Genomic DNA, 16,969 nt, shown 5'->3' with positions numbered 1-16,969 from the left:
TCAATATTGCCCTCTTGTGTTTGGCAACCTTTATTGGAGTAATATTGCCAGTTTCTCAAAAGTCTCTTGGCTTGGGTTTGGTGGTATGCCCAGGTTTCTAGTACAACCTCCCCACCAGCTTGTTGGTGTTTGCCCAAACTCACACTTTTATTACAGGACCTAGTTTGGTTTACTATCAGATGCTTTTGCAAGTCTAGCAAATCGGTATTCATAACATGTATTAGCTTGCCTTTGGAAAGGTGCAATGGTTCAGTATTTGCAAGATTTATTAGCTTGTCCTCGTACGTTTGTAACAGTTCGGTATTTGTGATGCTTATTAGCTGGTTTCTGTTTGTTAACAACACTTCAGCAGTTGTAACACTGCTTATACTGCCTTTAACCCGCTCGCAAGTGATTCTGCCTGTGCAGAACACACAACCTGCACCGGAGTGCCACGTGGCTTAAACTCACCAGGTAAATTGGTTTCAGGTGCTCCTCTCCGCGTTCGCAGCTGCAACCGTGGCTTTTCCCGAACAGGCGCACCTTCTCTCTTTGGCTGCCGCCACCTCTGCCATGTCGATTTGGAGTTGCTGTGACTGCCAAGAGTCTTCGGTGACATTTTATGTCTCCTAATCCACGTCAGGTGTAGGTCAGGTGTAGGTCATTCCTGTTAATTAGCTGAACAATTCTTCATCTGTGTTCCTCTCTATCCCTTTTCCTTGTGTCAGTACTGAGGGAATTATGGGACTTGAAGTAGTAATATTTTCACATTTTGAGTTTGATTTCCAATTTCTACACATTTAACAATGGGTTATTACAAGTGCCCATCATACGGCAAGTTTGAGAAGAAGAATATGGTTCTTGGCTCTTAAGACTTCGTTATTATACAACTTCCTCTTATTAGACTTTTGGGAACTAGGGAAATGCATAACTGCATGCATTTCTTGGGTTATCACAGGATATTTGTTATTCTTACCACCACAATGTTTATGGCTGAATTTGTTCTCACTCAGCTGGTCACCTTGTGGAACAATAGAATTGCGATGGCAAAAAGCCATTAAATACATTGGTATTGGTGGAAGGTCCTCTTGAAAAGAGGTTACATACTGTGTCTCATCCCCTATATATCCCTCACTCTCATGACCCTTTTCTCCTCCCAGGTGATCCTCCCACAGTACATCACCTGCAAGGTCGGGATCAGGAAGCATCTGCCTTTCCCTGGCCACCTGGGAGGATACTTTAGGTAGGGTTTTAGTGAGGGATCCATAGGATTCATCACAATATGAGATCAAAGAGGTTGTGTTTATTTTTTGAGACAAACCTGGCATTAATGAGCAAGCAAGATAGATTGAAAGAATTATGGTGTATGGTGGTAGTGGGGAGTGGCAGGTGTTGCCCAGGGGAGGGAGGATGCAGGTGGGAATGGTGGCATGTTCAGAGGATGGGAGGTTGAGAGGATGTTGGTCTTGGATAGAGTTCGGGAGGGGAAGTGAAAAGAGCTAGGACGGGGTTGGGAGTTGGGGAAGGGTGGGAAGAATAGGGATGGGGTGTAGGGAGAGTTCTAGGGAAGAGATGGGTAGAGAAACAAGTTGATATCTGTTGACAATGAGCAAGGCCTGTGTGATTTGTGGGGTGTTTGAGAGGCAACGGAGGGTGAGAGAGAGTAGGAGGGTTAGTTGACGGAACTGTGTTGGCATGGGCAGCCCGTGCTCCACGGAGGGAGGGGAAGCATGAATATAGTGTACTGGTGGGTGGGTTGGAGGGCAGAGAGGTAGAAGGGGAGAGATGCAATATCGCTGAGGGAAGTGCAAATGGTGAGTTTGGCAGGGAGTTAGTTTTGGCACGAGATGTGAGCTGGTGTGTAATTAAGGAGTTTTTGAGCCTCTTTATTCCTGTTGTGGTGTGGGATGCAGGCTTAAAGGGGAGATGTATGAAAGGCGGCGGAGTTTTGGTGTGAGCTGGGGTCTGCTGTGTACCGATGTAGTTCTGAAGAGTGTATTATGAGTTGTGTGAGTGTATATGCATTGACACATCATGAGTTAATGTATCCATGAGTGTGTTATTCTATGACCACGTGGGAGTGCTTTCTTGATTGCATGTGTGTGTGAGAGAGATTGCGAAACAGAGAGAAAAGGAGAGAATACATGTCTTTGCGTGTGTATGGGGGTTGTGTGTGTGAGTCCGTGTGTCTGTGAGAGGTTATGCTGAGTACAAGGGCACCTTCTGTGAATATCTACTCATATGAGGAGATAACCTGGAAATGTGAATTGACGACATGGGTGCTATCACAAATAAATTGTGAAACACCACCAGCAAGGACATTGCTATGTTTGTAAAAGATCTAGGGCTAGAGCCCATGGCAAGTTTAGTCATCACACAACTATATCATATGAACACACGTGCCACGTCACGTGCTTTCGAGCATTAAAACTGCATACTATACTGCTCATACTCATTTGTAAGTACTGCGCTTACATGTAGCTATTTTGCCTCTCCAAAGTGTGAGCATTCATTCAATAGTGCTAGGTAATACTTTATGAGGTTATACAAGACAAAGAAAAGTCTTTGGACAGGACAGCCAAAGACTTGATGTGGATTGATAAATTGTATTTAAGCAGCAGCTGGAGAGCTGTTTTCCAGTGCCACATTAGCCATACAATCACTTGCCGCTGGTTGCTGGGCTGTCAAGATGGTGGGACATAATAAATGTAATCATGCAATGTGAACCTGAACTTGACCATGGGGTTACGAGGGGTATTCCCTGCGTGAGAAATATTTTGAAAAAACCGTGTCACAATCACACTTATATTTAGTACAATTTTTCCAAAATAACCAGAAAAGTACTACACATGTTTCTTAGTGATCTAAAGGGCTACCAAATACTGTACCATTAATAAGCTGCGGCCATCGATAAGCCAGCGGGATACAAATACCCAATATAACATAACATAAATAAAAATGACATCCCGTATAATGTATACACGCCTTTTGGTATACCTGCACAAATCGTCTCTGAAATCTGTAGTGCATCCTCTGTCTGTGTCCAATGAAGGTGCAGGTGCACATAAAGCATACCATCTAATCAGCATTTCATACTGAGAAACGCCACCTATCTCTCTGTATATATAGTGCCAATAGTAGGTGCTGAGTATCCTGTTACCTGAGACTATGGGGATGTGTATGTATAATGTGCATCTATTATTTGTGTGTATTTTATGTGCAGTTTATCCGATGATCACAACGGATAAATTTGCATCACACTTGAGTGCATTTTATATATTATGTGATGCACACGTTATAATGAGTACACATTATGCACATGCACATGTGTAACATCTATGCATTGGCACCATCTATGATTACAACAATTTGATCTCGATGAACAGGGCATGAAACAGTGGATGAAAAAAAATGATATTCAGTGTATTGGTCAAGCATGCAAGTGGTATGTGTGTTTTTACATAAAGGATTTGAACTAGATGTGGCCATCAGGACTCACATCTGTAAGTGAAATGTGTGCACCAAGGATCTGAATAAAGTGGACATTGAGTATATGTAACAAGGGAGTAAGCTGAATGTTTGAATCAGGGGTCTGCACAGAGAGTGTGGATCATGGGTGGATATTGAGTGTGTGTAGAAAAGGTGTGAGTGGAGTGTGATCATCATGGATGGGATCTAGTTGTGAGCAGAATATGTGATTGATGGAGGTGAGCCGAGTGTAGATACCGTAAGTGTGAGCAGAGTGTGGGGATCATGGATGGGAGCTGTGTGTGGGAAGCGTGTGTGCATTGTGGATGGTAGCTGAATGTAGATAGCATAGGCATGAGCAGAGTGTGTGTGCAGCATGTATGGGAACTGATTGTGGATAGCATAGGTGTGAGCAGAGTGTGTGCATCATGGATGGAAGATGAGCGTGTATAGCATAAGTGTGAGTAGGTGTGTGCATCATGGAAGGAAGCTGAGTGTGGGAAACATAGGTACGAGCAGATAGTGTGCATCATGGATTGGAGCTGATTGTGGGGAACATAGGTCATGAGGAGAGTGTGAGCATTGTGGATGGAAGCTGAGCATGGATATCATAAGTGTGAGCAGAGTGTGTGCATCATGGAGGGACACGGAGCGTTGGAAACAGGCATGAGAAGAGCTTGTGCATCATGGATTGGAGCTGAGCGTAGGAAGCATATGTGTGAACAGAGCGTGTGCATCATGGATGGAAGCTGAGCGTGGATTGAATTAGTGTGAGCAGATTGTGTGCATCATGAACGGAAGCCAAGCATGGGAAACATAGGTGCAAGCAGATCGTGTGCATAATGGATCGGAGCTGAGTGTAGATAACGTAGGTGTGAGCAGAGTGTGCGCATCATGGAGGGAAGCTGAGTGTGGGAAGTTTAGGTGTCAGCAGTGTGTGTGCATCATGGAAGGATGCTTAGCATGGATAGTAAAGGTGTGAGCAGAGTATGTGCATCATAGATTAGAGCTTTGCATGGAAGGAAGCTAAGTGTAGAAAGCATGGGTGTTAGCAGAGTGTGTGCATCATGGAATTGAGCTGAGCATGGGAAGCATAGGTGTGAGCAGGCTGTGGGCATTGCGGATGGAACCTGAGTGTGGCTAAGATAGGTGTGAGCAGGGTGTGTGCATCATGGAGGAAAGCTGGGTGTGGGAAGTGTAGTTGTGAGCAGAGCATGTGCATCATTGATTGGAGCTGAGCGTGGAAAGAATAGGTGTGAGCAGAGTGTGCACATCGTGGATGGAAGTTGAATGTGAATAGCAAAGGTGAGAGCAGAGTGTGCGCATCATGGAGGGAAGCTGAAAATGGACAGCATAGATGTGAGCAGAGTGTGAGCATCATGGATGGAAGCTGAGTGTGGATAGCATAGGTGTGAGCAGAGTGTGAGCATCATGGAAGGAAGCTGAGTGTGGATAGCATAGGTGTGAGCAGAGTGTGAGCATCATGGAAGGAAGCTGAGTGTGGATAGCAAAAGTGTAAGCAGAGTGTGTGCATCATGGAGTGAAGCGGAGCGTGGATAGCATAGCTTTGAGCAGCCTTTGTGCATCATGGAGAGATGCTGAGCGTGGATAGCATAGCTTTGAGCAGACTTTGTGCATCATGGAGAGAAGCTGAGTGTGGGAAGCGTAGGTGTGAGCAGAGTGTGTGCATTGTGGATGGGAGCTGAGCATGGCAAGAAAAGGTGTGAGCAGAGTCTGTGCATCAGGGAGGGAAGCTGAGCGTGGATTGCATAGCTTTGAGCAGAGTATGTGCATCATGGGGGAAACTAAGCATAGATAGCATAGGTGTGTGCATCATGGAGGGAAGTTAAGCATGGACAGCATAGGTGTGAGCACACTGTGCATCATGGACGGAAGCTGAGTGTGGGAATCATATGTGTGAACATAGTGTTTGCATTGTGGATGGAAGCAGAGCATGGGTAGCGTAGGTATGAACAGAGTGTGTGCATTATTAAGGGGAGCTAAGCATAGATAGCATAGGTGTGAGCAGAGTCTGTGCATCAGGGAGGGAAGCTGAGCGTGGATTGCATAGCTTTGAGCAGAGTATGTGCATCATGGGGGAAACTAAGCATAGATAGCATAGGTGTGTGCATCATGGAGGGAAGTTAAGCATGGACAGCATAGGTGTGAGCACACTGTGCATCATGGACGGAAGCTGAGTGTGGGAATCATATGTGTGAACATAGTGTTTGCATTGTGGATGGCAGCAGGGCATGGGTAGCGTAGGTATGAACAGAGTGTGTGCATTATTAAGGGGAGCTAAGCATAGATAGCATAGGTGTGAGCAGAGTGTGTGCATCATGGAGGGAAGCTAAGCGTACATAGCATAGTATGCAGCATGGTTAGAAGCTCAGCATTAATAGCGTAACTGTGAGCAGAGTTTACACATCATGTAGGGAAGCCGAACATGGGAAGCAAAGGTGTGAGCAGAGTTTGTGCATCATGGATGGGAGCTGGATGTGGGTAGCAAGAATGTACGCAGAATGCTTCACTATTGTGCATACACAGAGTATGTGCTTCAAGGGTGAGAACAGAGTTTAAGCTCTATGGGTGTGAAAATATTGTGTGTATTAAGAGCGGAAACACAGTGTGTTGCATCATGGCTTATAGCAGTGTGTACTGCATCAAGGATGAGAGTTTACTGTGTGAAACAAAGGTCAGAGAATTAACTATTGTTCAAGGGTGTGAGTTATGCCCATGCATCACAGCTGTGGGCAGATTGTGAGTAACACGGATGTGTGATACGTGTGTGCATCACCAGTCAGAGCTAAGTGTTGCCCTTTTTCCACACCAATGAGAATCGTTCCATTTCACATTTCGGACCTAAATAACACTGCCTGTAATCTCGTTCCTCGACACTATGCCACAAACTGCTTGTTTTCTCCCCCCTCCAATTTGACTTCCAACCTCCCTCTCCTTTCCCATCCCCACTTCCCTTTCTACTCTTTTCCAAGGCCCTTTGAAACACCCTGATGACGGTACTAACCCCGTACAAGAATGCCAGGTGCATACCACAACATGCATGTAAGAGAGATTAAAACAGGGTTATTCTCAACAACCTAAGGACATTTAAATGTCCACTCTTTAACAAAACTTTGGCCATTATCGTGGAAAAATAGGGAATAGAATTTAGTGAAATTAAGTGGGGCAAGACACAGACGTACCAATAAAAATGCTTAGCGCTTCCAGGTGGCTCTGATCCTCTCCATAACTCACACGCAGTGACAGGGTACCCGCGTGTGCGTTTCTCTACAGATTATAACACACAGAGGCGCTCCCTAGTTAAGGGTTTTGCACACGCACTTTTCATAGCTGTCGGAGTCGGTACAACACAGGCGTGTTTCAGGTCTGTAACAGGTTCATGCCTGGACTCTGGGGAAACTCATCCTGGGGGTGTTTAACACAGCCGAGGCGGACAGCTGCCAGGAACCCTTACAGCCCCGCGACTCCACGGAGGCACGAGCAGACCGAGAGAGAGAGAGAGGCAGTGAGCGCTAGTGAAATCTGCTTTTGTCGGTCTCCAACCCCAGGGTGCATCTATAGCGCGTGCTGTCCAAGCACGTTCTCGCCCGCTGATCATGGCTTCTTCCTATTTTGTGTTTTTAATCTTATGTGGTCGATACTATGATAATACTATGCACTGGAAACTGCCCATTGCAGATTGCTGCGGCAATGGCAAAATGAGAAGAAAAACACGCATCTGTCAATTACAGTGTAACTTGTATTGTTCGAAGCTTGTAAGGTCGCACCGACCACATGATCGCCTGGTGCAACTACAATGCAGAGACCGTCTGTACGGCATCGCCCCATAACGAAGCTCGGTGCTAGCCTTTTGGTTGTAGCCCCTGTGCTTCTATCCGGGGATACAACAAAATGTTCCGGGCTAATTCCCCCCAGATCTCCCCAGCGACGCTGCTGGCCACCAGACACGTGACACAGGTGCAACAATAGTCTCTTTATTAGGGATTTACAACAACTCTGGATGGGGAATACATAACAGAGAACTTCATTTGAGGGAAGTATCATAAACAAAACTAGAATGATACAAGTAATCTCCAAGCTATTTCTCCCCTGAACTTTTTTCAAATGTGTTTAGTACTGAACAACCTCTGACACCTTAGAAAGAAGGGTTGTTTTGAAAAAGACTCTGGTCTTGATGTTTTGTCAATATCCATTACAAACAGCCATGGTTGGGGTCACCAACCACTGTGGGGCAATCCTCTCATTACAAAATGCAGGTTAGGATTATTTTCAGACGCAGCCTTCTTTGATTAGTATCTGTCACAAGGACTCTTTCCAGGGTCTCCTTTCAAAGTGCCTAAGTCAACTTGTAAGGTTAATTGGTTTCCAGTACTCTTCAAAATACTGTATTTTCATTAAGCAATCATTCTGGGTCTCTCTCCAGCATTACTCAGGAATTTGGCAACGGATTTTCCTGCCACCTGAAGTCTACACAATGCCACCAAACAAAACACACCTGACTGCAACACACACACACACACCTGCACACCGTCCAACACAACCAGCGATAACTCAACCCACACAGCAATGATGCACACTGGCATGCACATCATAGATTTTATTTAGTTTATTTATAACGTGCTGTGAACAGGGCCCATGGGCATAGCAGCTCAAACAGGACATACAACATGAAACATAAAATGTCAAGACATCTGCGTCAGAAGATCAGATAAAAAAGACCAGGATCAATTATTTGAACAGAAGAGTAGGGCCCCAGGGAGGTGCAAGACTTCAGGTCCAGAGGCATAGAATTCCATAGTTTGGGGCAACATGAGTGAAGCAGCATTTCCGAACTAGTGAGAGATGAGGCCTGGGAACAAATCAAAAACTGTAGTCATTAGACCTCAACGTTCGAGTTGTTGGTAGCCAATTTACTGATTGGGGGTGAGATACTTGCACTCATATCGAATAAACAAGCATGAGTTATGCACAATGTTCGAAACAAAATTATTTTGCTCAAAGGCAGCCAGTGCAGTGATTTTCTGGCCATAGAGACATGATCAGTTTAATGCAAGCGACAGAAAATGTGCACTACATTATTCTGTTCTACTTGAAGACTATTCAAATCACCCCGTCTAAGCAATAATCCAGATGCGATCTGATAATGGCACGGGCCATTACACCACATGCCCCGTTATGGAGGTCCAATGCTCCAGCCCAAAGCTTCCATCCAAGGAAATATATCCTTGCGAGTTGGTGATAGTGCTCTAAGCGTAGGAATGTGATGATTCTGCCAACACTGCCACACCCCGATTGAGGAGTAGACGGAGGAATCGGGTAGACTGAACTAGGGAAATGGAGGTCTTCAGAAGGTATTGTTTCCCTCCCCGCATCATCATGGACATGTTGAAGGAGTAGAAAGGTGATTTGCTCCACACAACCACTCATTCACATGCCACCGGGGCACATGTGGAGCTCCTATCAGCCTGCATTTATTCACCACTGGTTCTTTCCAGTGGTCCAGTGTCATCACTGCAGGCATCTCCCCGGCTACCCAGTCACGTGCTCGACACTAAGTAATGGCATGCATCATATCACGCAGCCAACGCAAGGTACACATGTCCTTGACCCAGCAGGAACAAAGACAGGTGGCACATGGATACTATGTGGCACATTGATTTTCCCAAATAATTGGTGCCATAGACTGCACCCATGTCATACTATGCCCCCAAAAGGCCAATGTGTACATCTACCGCAACTGCCACCACTGGCAATCCATCAATATCCAACTGGTCTGCAATGCCGGTGGTGTATTCAATGATGTGCATTCCAACTGTCTAGGCTCCATCCACGACAGCCAAATCTTCTGGTGCTTCAGCTTGCATGTACAGTTGGAAGCCGGACACTACAGGGACATGTGCCTGCTAGGTAAGAAACAAAACACTGATGCCCTACAACACGCACACAACCTCACCCAGTACACACTAACACCAATCATGACCTTCCTCTTGCAGGTGATCCCAGTTACCCATTGCGCTCCTACCTCATGACACCTATGATGAATCGCAGGATTCAGTCACTTCTCCACAGGGGGAGACTTTCCTTGTGAGGCTAGCGAGGTGAGCCCACTGTGCAGCATTCCCCTTAGTGATGTTGGCAAGCAGGACCTCACAGGGAGAGACCCCCCTCCTGGGGACAAAGACTCCCTTTCCACATATGAACTTCCGATTCAGCAGATCAACACACTTTTTGCTATTGTAACATAAGAAGAAGAATGAGCAAGTAATACTGATGGCTCAGTGGTTGGAAATCGACAATAGTGTGAAGAGGAGAAATGAGCGAGTAATGAAGATTGCTTAACTAGACACGAAAGAGGACAATAGTTCTCTGCTGCAGAGGATCGAGAAATGTAACATAAATAGGAAAGAAGGACTACTGTCGGGGAGATGTGAAATCAGGTAATTTCGAATCAGCAGCATGGTGAAAGCTGAGAGAGACTGGGAGATTCTCCATTGGGCGGAATCAACCAGCTGGTGTGTGCGAGAGGCACACAAGGAGCTGAAGGAAGAAGAAAGCAGACAAAGAGAACCACAAGAGAGAAAACTAGTCATGAGTGGTGGTGTGACCCAGGTGAGGTGGACTCTGCAGTCCAGCAATGATGCCTATACCGCTTTAACACGGGCCCCGCGGAACTGCAGTGAGGAAGCAGGAAGACACGGAGTGCAAGCGGAAGCCGCCCTGAACAATTGAAGTGAGATCCATATCCTGAAGGCAGGTCCAGTGATGCTGACCCGTGAGAAGCAAGGTAAGTGTGGGAGACCCGGGACAGAACACAGGAATAATGAGTACCTGCATCATACTCATCCCATTGAATGGTCAAACACCAAGGAGAGTGAAATATATCCCAGGACTTATCATGCTCATCCCAGTGACATGAAAAAGAATGGAGAAAGTGAAATGCATCGCCAGCCTTATCATACTCTACCCAGTGATACCAGAAAGAACCAAGAGAATGACATACATCACAGGAGTCATCCTACTCACCCGAATGATATGAGCAAGGACCAAAAGAGTGAAATACATCATGGGGCTCAGCCTACTCGTCCCAGTGACACGAGAAAGAGCAAGGAAGGTGAACAATATTACAGGACTAAACCTACTCAGCCTGGTGATGCCAAAAAATAGAAAGATACTGAAACTCATCTAGGGATGCATCCTGATAGTCAGAGTGTTACAAGAACAGGTGAAGCTAGTAAGACTTATTATTAAGCTGATCATACTCGTCTCAGTGATCTGAGAGAGAACCAATACAGTGAGAAGATAATGAATCACAGGATTATGGAGAACAGGAATCAAATAAAGAGGGACTCTATAGTCCCAGAGACATCAGAAAGGGAAAACCTTCTAAGGCACTTGGGACACACATAAAAAGGTTTACTCTAAGGCCAAGAGCACCAAGGATGAGAAGGCTACAAAACCCAGAAAGTGGGAACCAAATATGTGGACAAATCCCCTAGGAGAACTTCACAAACTAATATGAGAAATAGCCAAAAACTATTTAAGAATCTTATATTTGTTTATTTGTATATATTTATGTATTGAACATGTGTTAGGTGCCTATAACACCCAATGGTGTTTCAAGGTGGCTGGGGAAGCCTATCCAGGATAACAGAGTTATTCTGTTGGCCTTTTTGTTAATCTGTCTTAGTGGTAGGGTCGGTGTAGCTTAGCCTTGGAGGTAGGACAGACATAGTGCTTTGGACTTCCCGTCAAACCGCCAGAACCCTAGTTAGTTGTGTTAGGTAGGGAAACACATAGAATAGGAAAAGTGAGGCCTTTAAACATATTATTTAAATAACATATCTATAAGAATGCCAATACGTGGTTTGTCTCCTTCTTCTGTCCTACCACACACCCTACAGGGGGCCCAGGAAAATCAGGGGGCATCAGGAAAAGTGCATTACGGCTCACAATGCCACCAGGGCCATCGTTGAGTGTTCCAAAGGATTCGTGAAGTCACCCTTCAGATGCCTATGTCACTTAGGAGGGGTGTGCTTCTGTGCAGGCCACATGTTGTGTGCGACATCATAGATGCCCGTTTCGTCTTCCATAGCAATATAGTGCACAAAGGTGTACATGCCAAACTGGTACCAGAACTCAGAACACAGCCAGGTGCCAGGCCACAAACCCAGGGGCTGCATAGTGCAACTGCAGTGTGAGTGAGAAAACAGATGGTCAACAACTTCTTTACATGCACACAGATGCAGCTGGAAAGGAACATTGACCGCACACAAGCCAGTGTCTATGATGAACGGATGACACATGCCATGTATGGCTTGCACAGAGTCATCTGTCAGAGACACCCATGTAAACATCCATGTGGGGATGCTAACACATACCAAACATGCACAACTCTGCACCCACAGCCTCGCACTGCACTATAAATCAATTGCCACATATACACACAACCACGCCACCACACCATTCCTGGACATTACTAAAATCATATCAAGGATTACTTTGAAAGAAGTGGGGAACAACAGCAGGACCATTGCACACAGCAGCACTCTGACAACCAAGTAGCCCTCAGCTCCAATGGAATTCACCACAATGTCCACATGTTCACACACACCAGTAAACATGCTGGGTAAAAGGCTTGTCACACACAACCAATTGCTTGCATGCCATACACACACCAATTAACATTTGCTCATGACATATTGTGACACGACCGTGCAGTCGAACACAGAGTCTAAACACTCCCCAGCGCTGGCACAATAAAGTCACTCTGCAAGACTAACAAATCAACAATGGCTTTTCTGATGTGGCAGAAGGCATGTGGAAATTAAGCCATCCCCCGGTGGAACTTTCACCACCCCACCGTTAGCATGAAGCAGGCAATGGCAAGAAAGCACAACACCGCACCCATGCACAAGGCATTGTAGGGCGAACCACCAGACAACCAGACCATAAAAAACAATTGTCTGAGGAAAAAGACTTGGTTCACCTCTTGCAAGGATAACAAGATTTATTTTGTGGAAAAAAGGAAAATAGTATTATTTTGTGTTTTGGCCCTAATAGTCACAGAGATCTCTGGCACTTCAAAGAAAACACAGCATTTTCAGAGACAATTTCGTCACTGGTAATGCCAGCAGCATATGGTATTTATTCCCCATCATCATTAGCTACCCCCTAATGTACATACTACCAGTCCCCTATAGTCCTCAGCCGATTGGCCTCAGCTAATCTACTTCAACCTTGCAAAACACATGGTATCCTACATGATTGCCGGGCATTTTGAAATGTTGCCCTCCTCATGGATCAAAAGTGATGTGCACCTGGTTTTCGACGTGAACTCAGTGGATACTGTCAAGGTCAAATTAGCCCTCAGGAATACAGAGGAGCTTCGTGTGATCCCAGGCACACAGGGACCCCGGTCATACCTCCTTGGTGCAAAACTGAATTTGTAGGCCTCTCCTCTGGCACTCCATAGTAAAAATCAGAGGGCATTGTGCTCTTCACTCCCCCCTTGTCAGCTGCCTCTTCACAGGCCTTCACCAGAGCCTCGCCAGGAACACACTAATCAGTGAACCTGTGAGGGATTTGGGAGTTCTGTTTGTGGGCATCCAGCAGTTGAAAAAGAATGACGGTTCACCTGGGGGGGCACTAGTGCCCTATATATATGGTTGATGGGTTGTTTTGGCAACTCATGACCTCTGCCCCAACTCCCATGGGTATGGCCTTCGGGACAGGTGCAGCCCTGCCAGTGCTCGGCCCTTTGCTTTCTTTTCTAGATTTGCAGGCTTGCAGCATGATACAATTCTGGTTTATCTATCAGTCCTGAAGGCCTTCTTATCTACTTCTCAGGCTAGGGAAGAGGGGATGGGAGAAATGTCTCAGTACTAGTTGCCATGATGCGCTGCTGCTTTCATTGCTGCATGTGGCTGACTATACCTCACTCTTAATATGGCAGCACTTCAGTCTACTTCGCATTAGGGGTGGGGCTGGCTACTACTTGGGTCATTCTGATTACTATTTGACTTTGCTCTACTACTGAGCACATGCATACTTCCTACATCTAGGTTTCGTCAAGGCTCATACACCACTATGCCTTGGCGCTGGACTTTACCTCTACTTCACATATGTAACCCCCCCCCCCCCCTTCAACCTCCTGCCACGCACCTTTATTCTCATGTGCTGGTAATACATTGTCCTCAGCTTAAAGTGCTTGTGGGGACATGGGAGATGGGCCTGCATCCCAACAACACTTGCAATGCGAGGGATGAGGTTAACTGGGAAACACCTGAGAGTGCAGATAGAAGCAAGATGCATACATATGCTGCACGGTTGAACCATAATGCATGGAGGGAACCTTCCCTACAATTTCACCTGCATGCATGACCAGCTATTGGTACACACTAATGGGGTCTGAATGGACATGACACTGCATTCAATTGTAGCAGTAGTAACGAATTGCCCCCATGGAGTGAAGAAATAAAACATTGCAGTAGCTGAACATGTGCTATGATTCACTGGAAAACTGAGAATGCTTCACTCTTGTATACACACATGATGGACCTAGGCCTGGTGAAGCTACACCAAGCATCTAACACAATACACTGCTTCTAGTAACTTGAAAGTCAGGAGCCAGACATCATCATCATCATCTCTGACCTGGTCGGGGTGGGTGCACAAGGGTGAGTTAAATGTGGATACACATGTTAAAATGCAATGGAATTCACAGAATGTGAGGTGAGACTTGCAAACATGTCACAATCAGTGGGGCTAGAATATTTGCCCCAACAGGGCAACATACATCTACAACAATGGAGAGTGTGGGTTATGACCTAGCTCACTGGCAGGACCATTGGCAGTCAGGACAGGACACAGTACAGAAACAGACCTTGCAGATGCACTGAGGACAAATGTCCCTGTAACTGCAGGCTCCAACCAGCACAACGTGAGCAAAATCCAATACATTTATGTACACATAGGCCACATAAATGATGATGCTACAACTTTTTTTCCATTCAGGGTACTGCTAGTTTGGGCAGATTGTGCGAGGAAAATGCCAATGCACACTGCACCCCAGTGATGCCTGCAAGAGACATTAGGGTGAGAGTGTACTACTTGGAATAACTTTGACTCACCTGAAAGGTTCACCCGCAACGTGGAAACAACTCCACTCCACCCACATAAGGAAGTATTGCTCCAGACACTCACTGCTGACATCACATCTCCCAAAATGTGAGTGTTCCATATCCTTCCACCCAACATGTCAGCCCATCTGCAACCGTGCACACATGTGAACATGAGCGAACCATAATTAGCTGACATAGGACCCAGCCACAGTTGACATTTAAGAAAGCACCTGAACACATTTTCCTAAAGAATGCAACACAACCTCTGTATGTTCCCCAAGGACTTCATCCCTCAATAGCCCTTGCAACCACCCCCCTTCAGAGCCACTCAACATGCACTTGAGGGATGCTGAAAATTGCCATGATTCTGTCATACAGTGCAAGCCACCAGGATGAGCAACTCGCACCATGTACGACACAAAGACATGTTCATGGTACCAGGGGCAATTGTACACTTTATTACAAATTAAAAAGACAGCATCACATGAGTTGCACAAGGATATTGGTCACCATGCAGATCTCGGCATTGGGGCACACCACTCTGTCCATATCACTGTGCATGGTCTACAGGGACATGTCAAATGGCAGGTGAATGGCTCTCACCTCCAAGAGCAATCCTTTTACAGGGACAAATATTCTGCACCTTCCGCAGACACCAACAAAGTAACTAGGGACAAGGAAAGGGAAAGCACAGTCAGAATCCGAAATGAGACCCCATCCCTTCCACAGCCAGTAGCAACACACATACATGGGACCATGCATGTAAAGAGGTGGCTTTGCATCAGATACATATCATGATGATGATGTCCTTCCTCTGAGAACAGGTCCCACACAGCACCTGCAAGATATATAGACAGATGTTCAGGCAAAGGGTCACAATGCACACATCTCATCACACACTTGCTCATTGTGGGACACATGGGTACACTCATACTCACAACATTCCCATCTGTAGGGCAATAGTATCCTGAAGAGGAGCAACCTAACGTCAAAAGAACACCCTTCCAGACCCTTCTGTCTCTAACACTGGCAGGACGGAACATGGCACTCGTATTCATAGAACCTCCAAAGGCCTGATGCCCCAGACATAATTTTATCAAGTCAACAAGAATTATACGCCCTCAACACTGATCAGTTGAGGTAGGCCACATAAAACAGTGTGTCCTTCATTGTGAGAGAAGAGCATTTCAACCCCCACATGGTTTGCCAAAAGCAAGGCCTGTCTCACCTTATCAACAAAGCGGAAAAGTCCAAGGCCAGTGTGTTGTTCCTAGATATGGGCAGGCCATGACAACTGTGCGCAGATATTAATGGCACCTAACACCATACTACTCCCCTTCCCCACCCTCCAGGAATACCATGTGAATTACACATCCATGTGGAAAAGTGTCGCTGCAGCGCACACTTTCCCGAACATACACGTACACTGTGCAAGATGATGGTGACTCGATGGATAGACATATTCTTAGGCAAATTTCATTTTCAGCAGCTGCATGACTTGGTGTTTACATCACTGATGGAGTGGACATAGTGCCCCCACTGATCAACTGATCTGGATATACATGTGCATCATGACACAGTCACACAGACATGCCATGCAAATGTGCACATGCCAGGACTTTAACATACATGACACAAGTATGAAGAAAATACAACGCCATGGCAAAGGACACACATGCCTTCACCATGTGCAGGGTCAACATCACTCCCCATCACACTACTCTACATAGGTACAAAGCACACACACTAGGTACAAAGCACACACACACATGAACATGTGCACATGACTCTTGGATGCTACATGATTTTTTGTATTTCAATTGACATTGCAGTGCGGAAACACAGGAGGAAAATGTGCTAAGGAACATGACTAGAAAATAAACACAAGTTGTGAGTGAGGGTAAAACAATTATTGTGAATTATTGATGTATCCATAGAGGGAGTCAGAAGGCCGAATGAGACAAGGAAACATGTAAAATAAAGAAAATACAGAGCACACTTGGCAGGGAGAGTGAAATCGGATGAACACATTGGGATAAATCATAGTTGCTCACATTTCACCCTCTGACCGCTCGTTGTGACTGTCCCTCGCCACTCTCTTCTCGATCTCCTCTTCCTTCCCCTCACCACACCACGTAGGGGCCTCTTGCTTGGCGAGATGGAGGAGAAGTAGAATGAGGGGTTTGCTGTTTATCCCCGCTGACCATCACCTGGCGGGAGGAGGAGTTGAAGGTTGCATAAGGGATGTGTGCGGTAAAGGGGCTGTCTGCGGCAGTGCCAAATGTTGCTGGATGCCATGGACAGCCCCCTTAACCACCTGCAATTCACCTCTGACCCCTACAAATCAGCTCTGACTCTGGCAACCTCCTCCCTGAGACCCC

The sequence above is a fragment of the Ambystoma mexicanum genome, chromosome 5p (assembly GCF_040938575.1).
Source record: "Ambystoma mexicanum isolate Mex_15411 chromosome 5p, UKY_AmexF1_1, whole genome shotgun sequence".
Taxonomy (NCBI): Eukaryota; Metazoa; Chordata; class Amphibia; order Caudata; family Ambystomatidae; genus Ambystoma; species Ambystoma mexicanum.
This window is presented reverse-complemented; position numbering follows the sequence as displayed.